Below are 14,351 nucleotides of genomic sequence, written 5' to 3' on the forward strand. Positions count from 1 at the left end.
AGAAAAAAAAGAAAAAAAAAAGTGTTTTGTTAAGTGGGGTTTGTTCAGCTGAGGGAGCTTAGAGTCAGTGAAAACTCTTGTGCCCACACCAGCAGTGCCACCTTTAGTTTTGCCTCCCAGGCTCTGGTGCAGACTCTTTACTCTGAGTTAATAAAATAAACCTGCTTTGCCTTCCCTTGTACTGAGGTGATAATTAGACTGATGTGCATGATTTAGTACCACTCACACTGATATTCAAGCCTAAAACCAGAGCTTCTCAGGGTCCACCATCTGCAGTGAGTAGACTGAAATTCTCTCATCTGCAGAAGTGGGGCTGCACCTGAGGTTGGAAGGACCTTACAAAAGTCATCTGCTCTCTTGTGTGTCCTGCAGCTGAGCCCAAGCCCACTGAGTGGGTGACCTGAGTCCTGCCTTTTTCCATCCAGTTTTGAAAGAGGGATTCTGACATTTGAGTTGTGGGAGCCTCATTTGACCATAACCTGAATCTTCTGCAGGGGAGGATTATGACCCCAATGTAAACTAGATGGAGCTTCCAAAAATCCATTGGACCTTTGCTCCATACAAACTTCCTTCCAGACTCTTTTGCATGGTGGTTTCTGGTGAGATGGAAACAACCCAGTAACAGCCTGGGTGAATCTCCCAATTGCTGGAGATGTTCCACAGCTGTGCACTCCTCACACATCTGACATGGGGAAAACACAAACAGCATCATTACCTGAAGTAGGGCCTGGCCTTTCTCAGTGGGAACCCTGAGCTTATAAAAATTTTGGGAAGAGCAGCAGGGATGTGGTTTCCTTAGTGGTGGAGCTTTGTTTCTGTTTAGAAGTAGCATGAGTACTGCCTGAGGATTATCCCTACCTGTTGTCCCTAAATTCCTCCCTCCCTGGGGAAGCTGGAGAGGTAAGGGGATGGTGTGTGCACATGCTGAATTTGGGAGGCCCCCAATGGAAAAGGTTGTTTTGGAGGAACACAGGGCTGAGTCTTCCTGAGCTTCTCATCTTGGCTCTGCCCTTCTCTCCCATCCTTTTGCAACTTTCCTGCTGGATGTGCTGAGACTTTCACCTCTGGAAAGAGCCCCCTGGAGATGAGTCACCACACTGCCCCTGCCCTGTGAGACAGGAAAGCTGGTGTGGCCACTGTGGGAAGCCAAGAAGCAGCAGCCGAAGCAGAGCTGCTCTGAAATAAGTGCTCAGGAATGCTTTGACCTCTTGCTTCACTGATGCACCATGTTTTTCCTTTCTTTTTTGTTTGTGGGGGTTTTTTTCCCCTGTTTGTTGGTTTGTTTTTGTTATTGGTTTTTTTTTTTTTCCAGAGAGAGCACTAAAAGATCTGTTTGTACATAACATTAATCTGCATGCACACATACACAGATTCATCCTGGGCCAGGGGAGAAGAAAGAGGATCACAGCTCTGCCAGCTGTAGGTGTTTGGGGCTCCAGACAGCTGTGACAAACTGCAGCCTTTTTATTACCTTAGAAAACATAATGGACCACTTTTGTAATTTTAGCTGTAAATGCACTTCTGCTGTATCACAGGACAGTGCTTGAGTATGAGAAAAGAGAGAAATAAAAGAAGTGCAGAAATTATGTGGTGACAGGCCAAAGAACAGAGCTTATAACACACCCACGGAGTGTTTCCTGTGAAAACAATATTCTCCTGGTTCTGTTCATGATGCTCTTGCTTGCCTGCTTTAAGGAGTAATTTCTCAGAGCTATATTTTAGATGTTCAGCTCTTGTAAACTCTTCACAGTTTAATACATTGCAGCTTTTCTGTTTGCCAAGCTTGAGTCACTGGATTAAAACTGCAGCCGCCACCACAGCCATCAATGTTCCTGTTAACTTCCCATCTCCTCTCTTCCCAGGCTCTACCTAACAATGGCAACCTGTGATCCCAGTTTGTGCTGCACAGTGACTGAAGAACATAAAGATCTCAGTCTCCCCACAGTGTGGAAGCAGATAAATAAGGTGAGAGTTATGTGTGTCCAACTGGAGTCGGGTGAAGTTGGATCCAGCAGCAGAAATCATTGTGGTGTGTGGTTGTGGGCTGAAAAGGATGATGAGCAGTGATGGTCCCAAGTGTCCTAAGAATGATGGTCCCAAATGTGCACCTGAGGGAGGGATGGCCCTCAGGGAGTGTCTGCTGCTCTGTTACTGCTGCTACAGAAACTGAGATTCCAGTTGGGGAGGAATTGTCTCCTGGAGGAGGTTGGTTGATGCCCTTAGGGATGCAGTAGGGTTTACAGGGTAGGATCCCCTAAGGAGGGAGATCTCACCTGCTGATCTCTGCCCTGGCTGGGGCTTAAGGTGCTGCTGTCCCTCTTGTTACTGTCTGACCCATGGGTGGTGGATTTGGAACTGCTGATGACAAACCATGAGATGGTAAAGGATCTGTGGTGTGCAAAATCTTGAGTGATGGATGTGATGGCTCCTTCTGGCCTCAAAGCCTGTGAAGAAATCCAAGGAAAGCTGAGTTGAGGCTGTGCTGGCTCTTATGCTGTTGGATGATGGTCAGCAGGGACTGCCTGGCAGTGAGGCCATGGTAGAAAAAGGCTCAGGAAAAGCTTTGTGAGCACCAGCACAGTACAGGTGCCTGCTGATAGCTAAATGCTCTGGAAACTTGTGCAGTAAGGAAGGAGATGGTACCAGGGGGAGCCTGAAAGGCCAAAACTGAGATTTTGGAGGCTTTGATGTTTGAATAAAGTCACCTGGGGATGCATCGAGCAGAGCTGGGGATGTGGGAGCAGAGGAGGAGCCTTTAAGGTTGTTTAAATCTTTTAGCAGAAATCTCAAGCTATAAACGGAAACATTTCACTCTAAGTCAATAAAACTGATCCAGTTTTTGTTCAAAAAACCCCTCCCATTGAAACCATTAAAACTAACAGCTCAAATCCCTTAAGGGAGCCAGCTCCAGGCTTGTGTTTCCATAGGGTTTACTGGCAGATTGCACCAGTTACCTTCCATGCCTTGTTGAAAGGAATGCTGGCACTTCAGGCACGTGTTTCTGATACAAGTTTTCCTAAAAGTGTTTGGATTTGTGTGCACATGAGTGCTGGTGGCTGAAGGAGCCCATATGGTTCCACATCAGGAGAATGTGGGGCTGGATGTCCTGGGAAATCATCTCATCCCCACACTGGGACACTCATTCTCCAAAGGCTGAGCACCTTGCAGGGTTGGAGGTGTGAGCATCACATCTGTCCCTGCTGGGCTTGCTGGTAGAAGCAGCAGGGAAGGACAGAGCTGCAAATGATAGAGAAGAGGGAAAATATATCTTCTTTCTGAATCTATAGATGTGGATACATACAGACATATTTACATACTCCCTCTTCCTTTTCTTCCTAAGCCTTGAGGTTTGGGCATCATGTTTTTATACTCAGAAATCAATCTGTTTGATAATCTGACTGGGAATAAGTAATGCAGCTACATACTTCTGAATACTTAAATGTGCACGATCTGTTTGCTTGATATGCTCCAGTCTCCCTAACATCTGGTTCTAGCCAGTTGCTATCAGCCTCTTGGTTTTATAAGCACTAAATTCACTCAGTTTTTAATGCAGGGAGGAAAAAAAAATACAGCCCAAAGAGCATAACATTTACAAGCATTTTTTGTGGGAATAGAGACAAGAGGCCAAGTTCTGCTCTCAGACAGAGTCCAGCCTTTGCATTTTTGGGTGGGCCTCCAAAACCATATTTTTTCCTTAGGATGATGCTTTCTCTTTAGCCAAACTAAACTGATTTCTGACAGTTATTATCATTTCAGTATAAATGGGTTTGGCATGGAGACTTGAGGGAGGGTCAGCAAGATGGGTTTTTGGGGAGCTCTTTGGAGGCCAGCTGGACTGTCCTGTATGCAGGGTGTGTGTGCCTTGGCTTCTGGGAAGGAGGACAGGGACAGGGTGGTTTCATGTTTTGGTGGCCCAGCCTGCCAGTTTTCTCACCTGATATCCACAGAGCCCCTCAGTGGAGCTGAGGGAGGTGTCACTCCCCAAACTCTGCTCAGCACCTGGGCTCCTCCCCAGGTGTCTCCAGTGCAGCTCTGAACGTGCCAGAGAAGACCTTGATGCTCCAAAGTCACCTGTTCAGGAAAAGCAGAGATAACCAAGGCTGGATTTTTATTGAGCACATATGGCAGTGGAAAATCCAAAGGCACAAGGCTACCTGACAGGCTCATATGAAATACACCCATTAAAATCCCCAAGCATCTCCACTGCTGTTAAGCCAGTTGCTGGCACAAGCAGAAAATCCATCAATAGTGAGATGTACAAAAACACTCAAATCCTTGGAAAAACCACATTCATGTTGTCTAAATGCAGTTTACAAAAAGGATTGACCAGCTACTATCTTGCTGTTGAGCCAAGTTATATTTTCACTATTGTCTCCTCCCAGTTTGGTGTTCATCCTCTTAGGTGAGATTCTGAGACCTCACCTTAAATCATATGAATAACAACTGCCTTGAATAATTTTAATTATATTGTTAAGGTTGCCAGAAACATTAGCCATGGTAATTCTGACATGGATAGCACATAGCAGTGGTGGTGTTTGCTCTGCAAGAGTAGCAAAAGTGCATTTGGGAGTAAAGGGAGATGGCAAACCAGAAACTGTCCATACTTAAAGTCTCTGAAGGGTTGCAATCCACATATGGATGGAATTTATCTCTGGAATAATATAATGTAGCTATAAGTGGAATCAATCTGGTCCACTAACTCTGTTTCTGCCTGTTTTGTTTTAAAGACAAACTCACTTCACTTTACACAGGCCCATAATGGGTATTTGAGGCAGGTAACTATGTGAGCTGTAGGGCCTTGTGGGTTTTCTTTTAGGGCCAAGACTCACTTTCTGGAAAGGATAGGAGGGAATAGGCACACTCCTTGTAGAGGTCCTGCCCTTGTGCTCCTGAACTGCCTGGTAATGCTGTGGCACTAATTCAGATCCACAATCACATGTAGGTTTCCACGGTTATTTTTTCTGTTGTTACCAAACACTTGAAGTAAGGCTGTGCTGTGGTCATATAGACAGGAAAATGACATCATGCTGAAAACCACTAATCCAAAAGCTTTGGAATCTGAAAGGCAAACCATATTCTAATTAGAAGCAAAAACCCCAAACCAATGACATTTGAAATGGAGGAATTTCTGGATTATTACTTAAAAATCCTCCCCTGGCTTCCCTTCCAGCCAAGGCTGTGACAAGTGCATTGGAGCTGATAATAAACACACACCTCTAAGGTCACCGCTAGGATTTTGCATTTAAATAAATAAATAAGGATGAATTTTCCAGTCTCCAGGGGTCTGGCACTCGGGAACAAGCAGCACAAAGTGTGTTCTGTAGGGTCAGTGTGGAAGATGACTTTTTTGAAAATTATTTTTCTGTTTAGCATAGCAAAGTTTTTTTTTTTTTTTTCATTATTTGAGAACACAAAACAGCCTTATTTTATACTTTTCCCTCGCAGGTTGGTAGGTGGTAAGGATTGGCTTTGGGATGATGATTCTTTGTAGGAATTATTGACAGTGTGGGAAAATGCAGAATTAGTCAGAGCAGCCACAGTGCTTTGGGAGGTCAGCAGATGTGACCAGCTCATCCTGCCATGGATGATGAGAGCTGGCCAGAGAAATGTTGAAGGAACCATATTCCACCAGCTGTTGATGTGTCTCTCGGTGCTGCTGAACCTTCTGGAAAGGAGTCAATGTTGTTTTAAGTGTAAAAGAGGGTGGAGGAATTTCAGCAATGTTAAAATCAACTTATTGACACACACAAAACATTGTCTTAATTTGAAACAAAATTTCTTTCAAAATTCTCTCCTAAATTTCTTGGCATTCTGTGGGATTGACTGAAAGAGAAATGAAATATTTTAATCCATAAAACCTGCTTTTATTTTTTTCCTTAGAAACTTCTGGAGTAAAAACTAAATTTGGGGGAAGAGGAGGGTATATTCTTTAGAAGACAACCACACTTTGAGCTCCCAAATTATAAATTCTTTCAGAAATGTACCCTCCATCCTTAAACCAGGAATCATTTCCCAATTGAGTCAGTCATTACTTGCCTGCCATCACCTCTGCCCTCCCCAAAATGAGGTACCTGTAACTCCCAAAGCTGCACTGCAGGTGTTGGTGTCTATGGAGACACTGGAGCTGCTGCTTTGTGTCATCCCCACTCAAGAAATCCTGTTTGAGTGGCCCTTTGTTTTTTTTTTGCACTAGGAGTTACATTGCAAGCAAAGCAAATGGTGCCTCCAGCTCCATCCTCTGCTCCCTTCACTGCTATCCCCATCTGGAGAATAATATAATGAGAATAGTTATAGAGATTGTTGCAAGGAATCACCTACTATCATGCACCTGCCAACAGGGTGGATTAACTGTCTGGTTCTTTTAGGAGCAGAATAAATCCTGACATATTTTGAAAATGTATCCTCACTTGCTTCTGCATTTCTGTTCTGCTCGGTTTCATCTCGGTCGTAGCTGGTTTTCTAAAAGTGCCACTATTCATATTGGATTTGCACCTTGCAAGCACCTGCAGGCTTATTGTTTGGCATGGCCTGTTCTTTATTGATTTGATTTTTTTTCTTCCTTTTTCTTGTGTGTTCTGTTTTGTTTTATAACATTTCATGGTGTAGACAGCGACTTTATGGGTGCTGGGCCAGCCTGCTAATTGGTTTCACATCTCTCTTTGAGGGTGGATTTAGCAGGGTCTTTGCTGGCTCTTGCTTATTTCTTTTTCCCACAGAAATGAAAGTGAGAAGCAGCTCAATAATGTTACAGCACCATTCATTTCTTCCTGCAGCTCTCTCTGTGCAGACCACTGAGATTATTTAGTGGCTGAGAGAGGCAGAGTTTGCTAGAGGTTCCCTGGACTAAAACAGGAGCACTTCTCCAGTGCCACAGAGGAGAGAGCTGGAGCAAGGCTCAGCTCAGTGCTGGATATGAAATGTGCAGGTGCCTTCAATGACCAATGCAGGAACATTTTTTTATGCCACTGTAATTAAGCAGATCCTTAGTGCCAGGTGAAGAACATGGGAATCTCTCAGAGGCTGTTGATCCACTTTGAATCAAAACACTCCATTACTTGTTTGTGCTGTGTTTCTTTGGGATATAATGTGATTTTCTGGAGGAGCTGTGCTTGGCTGTGATGTGGGAAGGGGCTGTAACAGGAGCCAGGGGAGCCTCATGTCTGGCACCAGCAGCCCTTCCACTGTGAGCTGAGTTCACTCTCACTCTAGGTAAAGGAGCTCTCACCCCCAGTGATTGCAGCTCTGACATCAGCCTTGACTTCTTTTTCTAACCTATCCAATGCAGACTTTTCAAAAAGTGAAAACCAGATCCTTGCATTTGTTACAATTAAGTGAAGAAATTATTTATACTCGTGTATTCATTCACTGGAGTTGCTGTTTTGGGAAATAACATGTCCTGATAATACTGTGCCTCCAGTTCTGACTAATGTGGCAAGTTGGCTTTTCTAGAGACTGTCTCAGAAAACAAATGCCAGGGGTTTATCACTGGTTTACTTTTGCCATCTGATAATGACAATGGTGCTTGGTTATGGGGAACAAAAGTCAGATGAAACAGGACATCCTTGTAATAGCATATGCTGTTCTTCATGGTACTTAAGACACACACCAGCAACAATAAAACAACTTTAGGTGAAGGGCCAGTGAATGAGAACACTGGGCTTCATTCTTTCCCTTCAGAATAAATTCCCTTCTGTCTGCAAGCATCTAATTTGCTGTTTGTACAGAAAGTCCTTTGTTAGCCATTTCTCATTACAGCTATTGATAAGGCTTGTCCAAAAACATGCCAAAGTGCTTTTGTAAGTCAGATATTTTACATCAAGCACCAACAGCTAGTAATCATACAGTGGGTCTCTCTTAAAAACTGCTTCACTGTTGCCTTTTATTTAGATAACATTGCCATGATACTTACAGCAAGGGAATAGTGTGAACACTTCAGTATGGTGTTTGGTTGGAAAAGCAACTGAGAAAACTTTAACTGTTAGGAAGGAAACTCCACTTTAAGTAGCATGATTTCCAATACTGCTGCTTTTACAATATAAATGTCTTGTATTATATAAACATTTGTTTCAATGAAAATAGTATTGAAGACTGGAGCAACTTTTTTTGTGTGAATTCCTAAGATAATATTACAGCAAAAAAAAAAAAAGTGATTAGTATTTTCTCGTATTTGTACAGCTTTAAGAAATGTGTATGAAAATATTAATAGGTTTTTTAATATATTTATACATATGCAAAGTAAGTTCCCCCCTCTGAGTTTAATCTTTGTACATTTGTTTGCAATTTGCAATTTCAGTGCTTTCCAGTATTGTCTATCCACTGCCCATCTAAAATAAGCAGTAATATGGAAAAATGATGGTTGGAAATGGTTAGAAACCATTTCTCATAACTCCAAGCGGTGCCAAATGACACGATTGTGCAAGAGGCTGTAAACAAACAGAATCTACTTTTTCTCACAATGCATAATTAAATTGTGGAGCTCGTTGCCACAGGATGTTGTTGATATCTGCAGCTCAAGAAGCAACCAAGCAAGGGAGTGGAAGCAAAGGTCTCTGAAGGGCCATTAAAGGAGATGACGCAGATGTAGGCTACGGCTCAGGAAGTCCTTAAACCACAAATTGCTTGAAATGGAGAAGATATTGAGAATTTCGTACTTGCATCACTTCTTACAAGCTTTCTCTCAAATGTCTATTACTATCCATTTCCAAAGACAGGATGTTGGATGGACCTTTGGCATGACCTGCTCCAACCTTTGCAGTATTGTGCCTGTGTCCCCTGGGGAGCACAAGATGACACATCCTGGAGCACAGAGAGAGGAGCAAAGGTTTAAATTCATGTTAGACACAAAGATTTTTATTTTTTTTTCAGGTATGTAGAGTATAAAATATCTAATTTTATGCGTATAAGAAATCTGTGAGCCTCCACTTGCCAAGTACATTGGGCTCAGCTCCTTTAAGCTCTGCTCTTTGGGGAGCAAAACTGGATGATGTAGATGAGGCTGGAAAATGTTTATTTGCTTGAGAAAAACCTCCAACAGTAGTGTGTGAGAACCACAAGTGGAAAAATGTGGTGAGCTGTGCTAAGAGCAGGAGGAGATGGTGACAGCCTGGCTAAGTTCCTCACTACCTCTGCTTCAGCTCTGGTGGTTGTGCTGTGGCTTAAAGCTCCAACTAAATTCAGATCCCACTAAATTCAACAGCACATCTCCCTCCAAAGATTTACTTACCTAGAAAAGTTAATCATGGGCTGAAGAAAGATGAGACACCATGGGATCCTTTCCCTTGCTTTAGAAATCCCAATCTCAGGTGCAGAGGATGGAAATGACTTCAAGAAGTATTGAATTTTTGGAATTTTTCTGATTTTTTTAGGGAACATTAGACATTTTCTCTGGCAGTACATGTGAGATAGAGTAATGAAGATGGTATTTGGTATTTGCTTTTATTTGAAAGTAACAGCATGCACCTCCCTTGAATAACCCAGATAGGTGCATCAGCCTCCATCCAAAGTATTTTGTATTGACTTTAAGCAGATCAGGTGTGGGGAGCAAAAAACTTTCTCTCCTGAAAATAAGTGTTGGGCTCCCCTCATTGGATATAAAGCACAACAGTCACATCTTCAGCCTCCAGCTGCCAAGGACACCTATGAGATTTTCCTACCACAGACATTCTGTAGGCAATGTGGAAAACATGTCAAATGCCAAAGGCATTAAAAGAAGGAGCCAATCATGAATAATTCATTTGGAATCCACTATAATGACATTAGTCATAATGAAACCTAAGCTGGTATTAACATGTGCATAGTAGGTACAGAGCTTCCTGAGGAATCACTCTCTATTAGGAGGAGCTCTTAAGGAGAGCTTGGAAAAGGGAAATTTCCATCATCATGATGCCCTGGTCCAGGGATAGTAGTGTCTGATTGTCTCCAGGAAAATGCACATGCTCTGGTGGCTGTGATCAGTTATGAGGTCTTCAGCCTCTTAGTAATTTTGTAAGCAGCTCCTAAAACCATACAGCAGTAGATGTGCCAATAGAATTGTTTCAGAAGAATAAATCATCTGGTCATATTTATGTCCCTTTCTTGTTATTCCATGCAAATGGGGTGTTTTTGTACCTGCTTCACAGCTGCTGAGGGAACAGAGGAGGTGTTGTGGAGGGAGGAGAGAAAAGGGTTTGAGTTTTGGGCTGGCCTTTGCCCTGGGGTGTTCACAGGACACCCAGAGAGGTGTGAGATGTAGCTCTGGCACACTGGGTGCTCCTGTGCTGCCATTCACAGTGTGAGAAATTCACTAGGCAAGGAGAAAATCTGTACAGTATGAGTGCAGTAATGAGGTGATCCAGAATCAGAGAAGCCTTAAGGATGTGCTTCTGCTCTGTTGAAATCCTGTGATGATCAGATTTGGGTTTTGCCCTAGATATTGAAATAATTGAGCAGTAGGTGTGTGTGTGGAGCTGAGTGTTCTTAACTGGGACTGTGTGAGGGGTAATCAAAGGCAGAACTGACAAAGGAGATGGTTCACAGGTCACTCTGGTTGAAATATGTTTGTATTAAGTTGTTACCAGAGTCAGTCTGCAGAACAAGATGTGAGTGATTCAGAAATGGGCACGAGGGCTAAACAATTCATGCACAATAGTTTGATTTGCTTTAGCCAAGACTGTTCTAAATCTCAGCTTTGTCCAGTCTTGTTAGACCAGTGTGAGCTCTTAGTTCACTGAGAGGGCAGGCTGAGAGTCCTATTTCCATCATCCCTTCCCTTGCCATAATCCTCATGCAGTGACCACAGAGCCCTTGCTAGAGATGCCCTGACCTGAAAAAGCAATCTGCTCAGCTAATGAACACCCTGCAAAGTGCCATTATGAGGCCTTTGCCACATGAGGTGGAACTAATTAACCAAATTACTAAAATCATAGTAAAACTTAACAATAGTTACCTGATGCCATTAAGCCCTGGAAGGTGTGTGGGTCCAATATCACACGTACAGCTGCCAGGTGCACCAGTGCACCCAGCTCAGCACACAAAGCCAGGAGGATGCCACAATAACATGTTGGAGCCTTCCCTGCTGAAAAATATTTATTTGTGCTTAGTGTACATCAGTAAATATGGCTCTATTTCTCCTGTGTAAGAATTTGCAAAATAAAGGATGGGAAAAGTAGAGTATTGTTCATCTTCCCTTTATTTTTCTGACACCAGAGCTACAGCTCTGAAAAAAACAAAGGGCTTGACATTTACCATTCATAAATTCTGCAGAAACAGAGATCCAGGCTCTGAAGCTGCAGGAGTGAAAGAATACAGAGTTCATCACCTGCTGACACTTACCTTGAAAGGAGAGTGTCAGAGGCAAATCCTGCCGGTTAGGACTGAGTGCCCAGGAGAAGTGTCAGGTTCCAGATCCTTTGCAGCATGAATAAGATAGGTCTTCTATCGTGAGCCTGCAGAGATGCCAGGACCTGCACAAGTCTGGGCACAAAAGGGAAAATAAACCTTTTTTTTTCCCCTCCTTGAAGATTATGACAGCTGGGCTTGGTAAGGACCCCGCAGTCATCACAAGGCTGCCTCTCAACCCACCCTGTTCCACACATACCTGGGGGTCATGAGCATGGAAATCAAGTCAATGTAGGTTTCTTTTATTATTATTTTCTTTTTCCTCAAGAGGATCCCAGGTTGTGTTTTTATCAAGAGTCTTTATGGAATAAAGCTCTCCAAGAAGATAATTCAGAGCACTTCAGCACAATCCCTGCTCGAAATTGCTCACAGGAAGAGAAGTTTATCCCTGTTTGTTATTCATAGTGGCAACCTAGAGAGACAAGTCTCTGAGATCAATTACATATTTTTGGTCTCTAATAACTTCTGACTAGTTTTCCGTTCACATCAGGAAACTGAATTCATGTGGAGGTAACAGAGGGGCTCTGGGTGGATTTCCCATTGCTGAATGAGACTCTGTGGGTGTGCAATGAACACCCTGATTTCATGCCTGGGGACTCAGTGACTGCTTCCTTCCACACATCCCCAGGCATGCAGAATTTTCCAAGGAGAGCAGAAGCAAATATGTGCATATCTCCCATCTCAAGCACTGACCTATGAGCTATGCCAGGCAAACACAGGTGCTTCAGGGAATTGTAGTTCAGGTTATTATGAAGTACTGAGTAATTGCCTCTGTTTTATCTTCCTCACCTTCTCTGCTAATGATACAACCTATCCCTCGAGGATTTAAACCCATCAGTGTCAGTAAATCCAGGTAATTCCAATAATAATTTTAAACTTCTGTCTGTGTTTGCATTGCCAGAGTTGTGGTATGATCTTTTATGGGTGCACAATACAGGCAGGGTGTGCTTTGGCAGAGGTGGAACCCGGGTGGGGTTTGTTATGGAGTATGGGCAAGTGAGGATTTGGATTTCCTTTCTTCTGAATGCAAAAATCTTCACTCCCATGGGAATCTGCTGGAACTTTCTCTCTGCTGCACTCACTTTGTTTAACTCAGATTGGACTCAACTGCTTGAGATCATTACTCGTGTGTAGTTCTGAGCTACTACTGATTACAAAGATCATGTGTAGCTGTAAACATCTTTAATTCCAGTAACTTGAAACAGAATAATTAGCGGTTAAACTGAGCTTCACAACAAATTTTTTAAATAGGAATGACTCTCCCAATTTTTCAGATGTTAATTTGTGGTGTGTATGCTATGTGATTTACTGACACAGTGAAAGTGCAGCAAAGCCAGAAAATGCTTCCAAGACTCCTATGAGGAGATGAGTGAGCTGTCTCAACAGAGAAATATTTGCACCAAAAATAGAGCTCAGCCAAACATTATTTTGGTGTGGATAGGAGATTTTCTTACATTTGTCATTCTGCGGGGAAAACTGTAATAAAAATGCAACCAGAACATTATTTTAAAGTCAGATTTTTATTTTGAGAATGCAAAAATTAATATTTTCCCACTTTTGCCAGTGATTGTGTTAGAATGAATTGCACTTTGAAAGTTGGAATCTTGTTTCCTTCTTTCAAGCCTGTAATTTCTAGAGACTACATTATTTGTATTTGTTTCTTGTTCTAAATTGCTGTATGCTTTCCTCTCTGTGCTTCTGTGCATCTCTCTATGAGGAATGTTGAGAAAAGCTGTTTTGTTAATGTTCTATTAAAGTTCTTTGAGTGGAACGTGTTGTCTAAAGAAAGTGTGATATACATTTAATCCTAGATAATGTTGAGTATATTTGAATTTGTGTAAATAGCAATAAAAGCTGCCATTCTGTGTAGAATATTTCCAGTAGTCTGGGCTGTCTCCTGCGCTTTGCTTATGCTGTGCTAAGATTCTGGACTTTTTGGTCCTGGAGGTTTGAATTTTGTGGTGTACTGGCTGTTTGATGGATTTATTAATCACTTTGAAGATGGATTCCTTGCTGTCCTATGGAACTGCATTAGATGTTTTTGTTTTTATTCCCAGCCTCCAAGGCACAGTCCCTTTGTGTTGTTCAAGACAAATCAGGCAGGTAAAAATTCTGAACTTTGATTGAAATGAGTGCAAAATACTTTTCCCATAAGGAATGTCCAATCCATGAGTCAATGGCTAGATCAGCTTGGGAGGGAAATGTCAGGAGCTTCTCTTCACTGAAATGGAGATACTTCTATCTTTTGTGCTAATGTTATTTTTTTATCTTATCTCTTAACAGATTTATTTATTTATTTATTTATATTAAGCTGTACATGTTGCAGTTGATGCCTTGTGGAATTTTTTTTTTTTTTTTTGGTACAATGGCAAACACTGAGGAGCTGTTCTGTGTAGAGCAGCAGAATACAGGAGTGCATCATACATGTCCTTTGGACAGCCTCACTTTTTATACATATCCTTAGAAAAATGACTCTTTTGGTGCTGCCAGCTCAGTGCTGGATTCCCACACTGAGATTTCAAGAGAAGTATTCAATTATGTAGGCACTGTGCTGAGCTCTGGTAGAACTAATAGTGCAAATTCACACGATTTGTGCGAGCGTAATTAATTTTTCCGTTAATGATCCCATTTGTTATGCTCACAGATTCCACATGTGCTTTGTATACAAGGAAACAATATACATATGGGAGTGCTGCAGAGACATGCCTACATGCAGTGTGCTTCAGGCATTTGAATGGAGTTCCTGGGAAATTTGCTATATTGGGAATATCCCAGGAAAATACAAAATATCTGCAGGGACTGGCTCTAAGCTAATGCAGTCACAGGTAACTTGTCAGCTGTGAGGCAGAGCAGTAAAAATGCAAACTTCAGAACCTATCTCAGGAGCTGGTAACCATGTGGCAAAGCTCTACTTATTTGGAATATTACAAGAAACATAGATAAGTGTGTAAGCATAATCAAGTATTTCCTCTGCT

At 42.3% G+C, this 14,351-nt stretch overlaps 1 long non-coding RNA gene across 2 annotated transcripts; it reads left to right on the forward strand.

Moving 5' to 3' along the window:
- The first annotated feature begins 808 nt into the window (after positions 1–808).
- Positions 809–12,858, forward strand: LOC306808710. 2 transcript variants are annotated; one of them, XR_013776092.1, is made up of 3 exons: positions 809–900; positions 1,863–1,965; positions 11,867–12,858. It is a non-coding gene; the product is annotated as an uncharacterized lncRNA (long non-coding RNA). The 2 variants fall into 2 exon arrangements; XR_013776093.1 differs by lacking the exon at positions 11,867–12,858 and adding an exon at positions 8,294–8,641.
- The last annotated feature ends 1,493 nt before the right edge of the window (positions 12,859–14,351 follow it).

This window comes from Erithacus rubecula (assembly GCF_903797595.1).
Source record: "Erithacus rubecula genome assembly, chromosome: 16".
NCBI classification, from domain to species: Eukaryota; Metazoa; Chordata; class Aves; order Passeriformes; family Muscicapidae; genus Erithacus; species Erithacus rubecula.